The following is a 7,663-nucleotide window of genomic DNA, read 5'->3' on the forward strand; positions in this document are numbered from 1 at the left end:
GCCTTGCCGTGGCGACGTGCCGGCCCCGGGTGGTGAGATGTTCCGGTCCGCTGGCCGTGCCGTGGCGACGTTATGGCCCAGGGTGGTGAGATGTTCCGGGCTGCTGGTCGTGCCGTGCGACGTGCCGGTCCCGGGTGGTGAGATGTTCCGGTCCGCTGGCCGTACCGTGGCGACGTGATGGCCCAGGGGGGTGAGATGTTCCGGGCCGCTGGTCGTCCCGTGGCGACGTGCCGGTCCCGGGTGGTGAGATGTTCCGGATCGCTGGCCGTGTCATGGCAACGTGTCACCCAGGGGTCTGAGATATTCCGGGCCGCTGGCGTTACCGTGGCGACGTGCCGGCCCCGGGTGGTGAGATGTTCCGGTTCGCTGGCCGTGCCGTGGCGACGTGCCGGTCCCGGGCGGTGAGATATTCAGGGCCGCTGGCCGTGCCGAGGCGACGTGCCGGTTCCGGGTAGTGAGATATTCTGGTCCGCTGGCCGTGCCGTGGCGACGTGCCGGCCCCGGGTGCTGAGATGTTCCGGTTCGCTGGCCGTGCCGTGGCGACGTGCCGGTCCTGGCTGCTGAGATACTCCGGGCCGCTGGCCGTGCCGTGGCAACGTGTCGCCCCAGGGGGCTGAGATGTTCCGGTCCGCTGGCCGTGCCGTGGCGACGTGCCGGTCCCGGGTGGTGAGATGTTCCGGTCCGCTGGCCGTGCCGTGGCGACGTGGCGGCCCCGGGTGGTGGTGAGATGTTCAGTTCCGCTGGCCGTGCCGTGGCGACGTGCCGGCCCCGGGTAGTGAGATGTTCCGGTCCGCTGGCCGTGCCGTGGCGACGTGCCGGTCCTGGGTGGTGAGATGTTCCGGGCCGCTGGCCGTGCCGTGGCGACGTGCCGGTCCCGGGTGGCGAGATGTTCCGGTCTGCTGGCTGTGCCGTGGCGATGTGCCGGTCCCGGGTGGTGGTGAGATGTTCCGGGCCGCTGGCCGTGCCGTGGCGACATGCCGGCCCCGGGTGGTGAGATGTTCCGGTCTGCTGGCCGTGCCGTGGCGACGTGCCGGTCCCGGGTGGTTGTGAGATGTTCCGGTCCGCTGGCCGTGCCGTGGCGACGTGCCGGTGCCGGGTGGTGAGATGTTCCGGTCCGCTGGCCGTGCCGTGGTGACGTGGCGGCCCCGGGTGGTGGTGAGATGTTCCGGTCCGCTGGCCGTGCCGTGGCGACTTGCCGGTCCCGGGTGGTGAGATGTTCCGGGCCGCTGGCCTTGACGTGGCGACGTGCCGGCCCCAGGTGCTGAGATGTTCCGGTCCGCTGGCCGTGCCGTGGCGACGTGCCGGTCCCGGGTGGTGAGATGTTCCGGGCCGCTGGCCGTGCCGTGGCGACGTGCCGGTCCCGGGTGGTGAGATGTTCCGGTCCGCTGGCCGTGCCGTGGCGACGTACCGGCCTAAGGGGGGTGAGATATTCCGGTCCGCTGGCCGTGCCGTGGCGACGTGCCGGTCCCGGGTGGTGAGATTTTCCGGTCCGCTGGCCGTGCCGTGGCAACGTGCCGGCCCTGGCTGTTGAGATGTTCCGGTCCGCTGGCCGTGCCGTGGCGACGTACCGGCCTAAGGGGGGTGAGATATTCCGGTCCGCTGGCCGTGCCGTGGCGACGTGCCGGCCGCGGGTGGTGAGATGTTCCAGTCCGCTGGCCGTGCTGTGGCGACGTGCCGGCCGCGGGTGGTGAGATGTTCCAGTCCGCTGGCCATGCCGTGGCGACGTACCGGTACCGGGTGGTGAGATGTTCTGGGCCGCTGGCCGTGCCGTGGCGACGTGCCGGTCCCGGGCGGAGAGATGATCCGGACTGCTGGCCGTGCCCTGGCGACGTGCCGGTCCCGGGTGGTGAGATGTTCCAGGCCGCTGGACGTGCCGTGGCGACGTGATGGCCCAGGGGGGTGAGATGTTCCGGGCCGCTGGTCGTGCCGTGGCGACGTGCAGGCCCCGGGTGCTGAGATATTCCGGTCCGCTGGCCGTGCCGTGGCGACGTGCCAGCGCAGGGTGGTGAGATGTTACAGTCCGCTGGCCGTGCTGTGGCGACGTGCCGGCCCACGGTGGTGAGATGTTACGGTCCGCCGACCGTGCCATGGCGACGTGCCGGCTCCAGGTGGTGAGATGTTCTGGATCGCCGGCCGTGCCGTGGCGACGTGCCAGTCCCCGGTGGTGGTGAGATACTCCGGTCCGCTGGCCGTGCCCTGGCGACGTGCCGGTCCCAGGTGGTGAGATGTTCCGGGTCGCTGGCCTTGCCGTGGCGACGTGCCGGCCCCGGGTGCTGAGATGTTCCGGTTCGCTGGCCGTGCCGTGGTGACGTTCCGGTCCCGGGTGGTGAGATGTTCCGGTCCGCTGGCCGTGCCGTGGCGACGTGGCGGCCCCGGGTGGTGGTGAGATGTTCCGTTCCGCTGGCCGTGCCGTGGCGACGTGCCGGCCCCGGGTAGTGAGATGTTCCGGTCCGCTGGCCGTGCCGTGGCGACGTGCCGGTCCTGGGTGGTGAGATGTTCCGGGCCGCTGGCCGTGCCGTGGCGACGTGCCGGTCCCGGGTGGCGAGATGTTCCGGTCTGCTGGCCGTGCCGTGGCGATGTGCCGGTCCCGGGTGGTGGTGAGATGTTCCGGGCCGCTGGCCGTGCCGTGGCGACATGCCGGCCCCGGGTGGTGAGATGTTCCGGTCTGCTGGCCGTGCCGTGGCGACGTGCCGGTCCCGGGTGGTTGTGAGATGTTCCGGTCCGCTGGCCGTGCCGTGGCGACGTGCCGGTGCCGGGTGGTGAGATGTTCCGGTCCGCTGGCCGTGCCGTGGCGACGTGGCGGCCCCGGGTGGTGGTGAGATGTTCCGGTCCACTGGCCGTGCCGTGGCGACTTGCCGGTCCCGGGTGGTGAGATGTTCCGGGCCGCTGGCCTTGACGTGGCGACGTGCTGGCCCCAGGTGCTGAGATGTTCCGGTTCGCTGGCCGTGCCGTGGCGAAGTGCCGGCCCCGGGTGGTGAGATGTTCCGGTCCGCTGGCCGTGCCGTGGTGACGTGCCGGCCCCCGGAGGTGAGATGTTCCGATCCGCTGGCCGTGCCGTGGCGACATGCCAGTCCCGGGTAGTGAGATGTTCCGGTCCGCTGGCCGTGCCGTGGCGACGTGCCGGCCTGGGAGGTGAGATGTTCCGGTCCGCTGGCCGTGCCGTTGCGACGTGGCGGCCCCGGGTTGTGTTGAGATGTTCCGGTCCGCTGGCCGTGCCGTGGCGACGTGCCGGTCCCGGGTGTTGAGATGTTCCGGGTCGCTGGCCTTGCCGTGGCGACTTGCCGGCCCCGGGTGCTGAGATGTTCCGGTTCGCTGGCCGTGCCGTGGCGACGTGCCGGCCCCGGGTGGTGAGATGTTCCGGTCCGCTGGCCGTGCCGTGGCGACGTGCCGGTCCCAGGTGGTGAGATGTTCCGGGTCGCTGGCCTTGCCGTGGCGACGTGCCGGCCCCTTGTGCTGAGATGTTCCGGTTCGCTGGCCGTGCCGTGGCGACGTGCCGGTCCTGGCTGGTGAGATATTCCGGGCCGCTGGCCGTGCCGTGGCAACGTGTCGCCCCAGGGGGCTGAGATGTTCCGGTCCGCTGGCCGTGCCGTGGCGACGTGGCGGCCCCGGGTGGTGGTGAGATGTTCCGTTCCGCTGGCCGTGCCGTGGCGACGTGCCGGCCCCGGGTAGTGAGATGTTCCGGGCCGCTGGCCGTGCCGTGGCGACGTGCCGGTCCCGGGTGGTGAGATGTTCCGGTCCGCTGGCCGTGCCGTGGCGACGTACCGGCCTAAGGGGGGTGAGATATTCCGGTCCGCTGGCCGTGCCGTGGCGACGTGCCGGTCCCGGGTGGTGAGATTTTCCGGTCCGCTGGCCGTGCCGTGGCAACGTGCCGGCCCTGGCTGTTGAGATGTTCCGTTTCGCTGGCCGTGCCGTGGCGACGTGCCGGCCGCGGGTGGTGAGATGTTCCAGTCCGCTGGCCGTGCTGTGGCGACGTGCCGGCCGCGGGTGGTGAGATGTTCCAGTCCGCTGGCCATGCCGTGGCGACGTACCGGTACCGGGTGGTGAGATGTTCTGGGCCGCTGGCCGTGCCGTGGCGACGTGCCGGTCCCGGGCGGAGAGATGATCCGGACTGCTGGCCGTGCCCTGGCGACGTGCCGGTCCCGGGTGGTGAGATGTTCCAGGCCGCTGGACGTGCCGTGGCGACGTGATGGCCCAGGGGGGTGAGATGTTCCGGGCCGCTGGTCGTGCCGTGGCGACGTGCAGGCCCCGGGTGCTGAGATATTCCGGTCCGCTGGCCGTGCCGTGGCGACGTGCCAGCGCAGGGTGGTGAGATGTTACAGTCCGCTGGCCGTGCTGTGGCGACGTGCCGGCCCACGGTGGTGAGATGTTACGGTCCGCCGACCGTGCCATGGCGACGTGCCGGCTCCAGGTGGTGAGATGTTCTGGATCGCCGGCCGTGCCGTGGCGACGTGCCAGTCCCCGGTGGTGGTGAGATACTCCGGTCCGCTGGCCGTGCCCTGGCGACGTGCCGGTCCCAGGTGGTGAGATGTTCCGGGTCGCTGGCCTTGCCGTGGCGACGTGCCGGCCCCGGGTGCTGAGATGTTCCGGTTCGCTGGCCGTGCCGTGGTGACGTTCCGGTCCCGGGTGGTGAGATGTTCCGGTCCGCTGGCCGTGCCGTGGCGACGTGGCGGCCCCGGGTGGTGGTGAGATGTTCCGTTCCGCTGGCCGTGCCGTGGCGACGTGCCGGCCCCGGGTAGTGAGATGTTCCGGTCCGCTGGCCGTGCCGTGGCGACGTGCCGGTCCTGGGTGGTGAGATGTTCCGGGCCGCTGGCCGTGCCGTGGCGACGTGCCGGTCCCGGGTGGCGAGATGTTCCGGTCTGCTGGCCGTGCCGTGGCGATGTGCCGGTCCCGGGTGGTGGTGAGATGTTCCGGGCCGCTGGCCGTGCCGTGGCGACATGCCGGCCCCGGGTGGTGAGATGTTCCGGTCTGCTGGCCGTGCCGTGGCGACGTGCCGGTCCCGGGTGGTTGTGAGATGTTCCGGTCCGCTGGCCGTGCCGTGGCGACGTGCCGGTGCCGGGTGGTGAGATGTTCCGGTCCGCTGGCCGTGCCGTGGCGACGTGGCGGCCCCGGGTGGTGGTGAGATGTTCCGGTCCACTGGCCGTGCCGTGGCGACTTGCCGGTCCCGGGTGGTGAGATGTTCCGGGCCGCTGGCCTTGACGTGGCGACGTGCTGGCCCCAGGTGCTGAGATGTTCCGGTTCGCTGGCCGTGCCGTGGCGAAGTGCCGGCCCCGGGTGGTGAGATGTTCCGGTCCGCTGGCCGTGCCGTGGTGACGTGCCGGCCCCCGGAGGTGAGATGTTCCGATCCGCTGGCCGTGCCGTGGCGACATGCCAGTCCCGGGTAGTGAGATGTTCCGGTCCGCTGGCCGTGCCGTGGCGACGTGCCGGCCTGGGAGGTGAGATGTTCCGGTCCGCTGGCCGTGCCGTTGCGACGTGGCGGCCCCGGGTTGTGTTGAGATGTTCCGGTCCGCTGGCCGTGCCGTGGCGACGTGCCGGTCCCGGGTGTTGAGATGTTCCGGGTCGCTGGCCTTGCCGTGGCGACTTGCCGGCCCCGGGTGCTGAGATGTTCCGGTTCGCTGGCCGTGCCGTGGCGACGTGCCGGCCCCGGGTGGTGAGATGTTCCGGTCCGCTGGCCGTGCCGTGGCGACGTGCCGGTCCCAGGTGGTGAGATGTTCCGGGTCGCTGGCCTTGCCGTGGCGACGTGCCGGCCCCTTGTGCTGAGATGTTCCGGTTCGCTGGCCGTGCCGTGGCGACGTGCCGGTCCTGGCTGGTGAGATATTCCGGGCCGCTGGCCGTGCCGTGGCAACGTGTCGCCCCAGGGGGCTGAGATGTTCCGGTCCGCTGGCCGTGCCGTGGCGACGTGGCGGCCCCGGGTGGTGGTGAGATGTTCCGTTCCGCTGGCCGTGCCGTGGCGACGTGCCGGCCCCGGGTAGTGAGATGTTCCGGTCCGCTGGCCGTGCCGTGGCGACGTGCCGGTCCTGGGTGGTGAGATGTTCCGGGCCGCTGGCCGTGCCGTGGCGACGTGCCGGTCCCGGGTGGTGAGATGTTCCGGTCCGCTGGCCGTGCCGTGGCGACGTGGCGGCCCCGGGTGGTGGTGAGATGTTCCGTTCCGCTGGCCGTGCCGTGGCGACGTGCCGGACCCGGGTAGTGAGATGTTCCGGTCCGCTGGCCGTGCCGTGGCGACGTGCCGGTCCCGGGTGGCGAGATGTTCCGGTCTGCTGGCTGTGCCGTGGCGATGTGCCGGTCCCGGGTGGTTGTGAGATGTTCCGGGCCGCTGGCCGTGCCGTGGCGACGTGCCGGCCCCGGGTGGTGAGATGTTCCGGTCCGCTGGCCGTGCCGTGGCGACGTGCCGGCCCCCGGAGGTGAGATGTTCCGGTCCGCTGGCCGTGCCGTGGCGACATGCCAGTCCCGGGTAGTGAGATGTTCCGGTCCGCTGGCCGTGCGGTGGCGACGTGCCGGCCCCGGGAGGTGAGATGTTCCGGTCCGCTGGCTGTTCCGTGGCGACGTGCCAGTCCCGGGTAGTGAGATGTTCCGGTCCGCTGGCCGTGCCGTTGCGACGTGGCGGCCCCGGGTTGTGTTGAGATGTTCCGGTCCGCTGGCCGTGCCGTGGCGACGTGCCGGTCCCGGGTGTTGAGATGTTCCGGGTCGCTGGCCTTGCCGTGGCGACGTGCCGGCCCCGGGTGCTGAGATGTTCCGGTTCGCTGGCCGTGCCGTGGCGACGTGCCGGCCCCGGGTGGTGAGATGTTCCGGTCCGCTGGCCGTGCCGTGGCGACTTGCCGGCCCCGGGTGGTGAGATGTTCCGGTCCGCTGTCCGTGCCGTGGCGACGTGCCGGTCCCGGGTGGTGAGATGTTCCGGGCCGCTAGCCGTGCCGTGGCGACGTGCCGGTCCCGGGTGGTGAGATGTTCCGGGCCGCTAGCCGTGCCGTGGCGACGTGCCGGTCCCGGGTGGTGAGATATTCCGGGCCGCTGGCCGTGCCGTGGTGACGTGTCGCCCCAGGGGGGTCAGATATTCCGAACCGCTGGCCGTGCCGTGGCGACGTGCCGGCCCCAGGTGCTGAGATGTTCCGGTCTGCTGGCCGTGCCGTGGCAACGTGCTGGTCCCGGGTGGTGAGATGTTCCGGACCGCTGGCCGTGCCGTGGCGACGTGCCGGCCCCGGGTGCTGAGATCTTCCGGTCTGCTGGCCGTGCCGTGGCAACGTGCTGGTCCCGGGTGGTGAGATGTTCCGGTTCGCTGGCCATGCCGAGGTGACGTGCCGGTTCCGGGTAGTGAGATATTCTGGTCCGCTGGCCGTGCCGTGGCGACGTGCCGGTCCCGGGTGGTGAGATTTTCCGGGCCGCTGGCCGTGCCGTGGCGACGTGCCGGTCCCGGGCGGTGAGATGTTCCGGGCCGCTGGCCGTGCCGTGGCGACGTGCCGGTCCCGGGTGGTGAGATGTTCCAGGCCGCTGGCCGTGCCGTGGCGACGTGATGGCCCAGGGGGGCGAGATGTTCCGGGCCGCTGGTCGTGCCGTGGCGACGTGCCGGCCCCGGGTGGTGAGATGTTCCGGTCCGCTGGCCGTGCCGTGGCGACGTGCCGGCCCCGTGTGCTGAGATGTTCCGGTTCGCTGGCCGTGCCGTGGCGACGTGCCG

The sequence above is a fragment of the Athene noctua genome, unplaced genomic scaffold, assembly GCF_965140245.1.
Source record: "Athene noctua unplaced genomic scaffold, bAthNoc1.hap1.1 HAP1_HAP1_scaffold_160, whole genome shotgun sequence".
Taxonomy (NCBI): domain Eukaryota; kingdom Metazoa; phylum Chordata; class Aves; order Strigiformes; family Strigidae; genus Athene; species Athene noctua.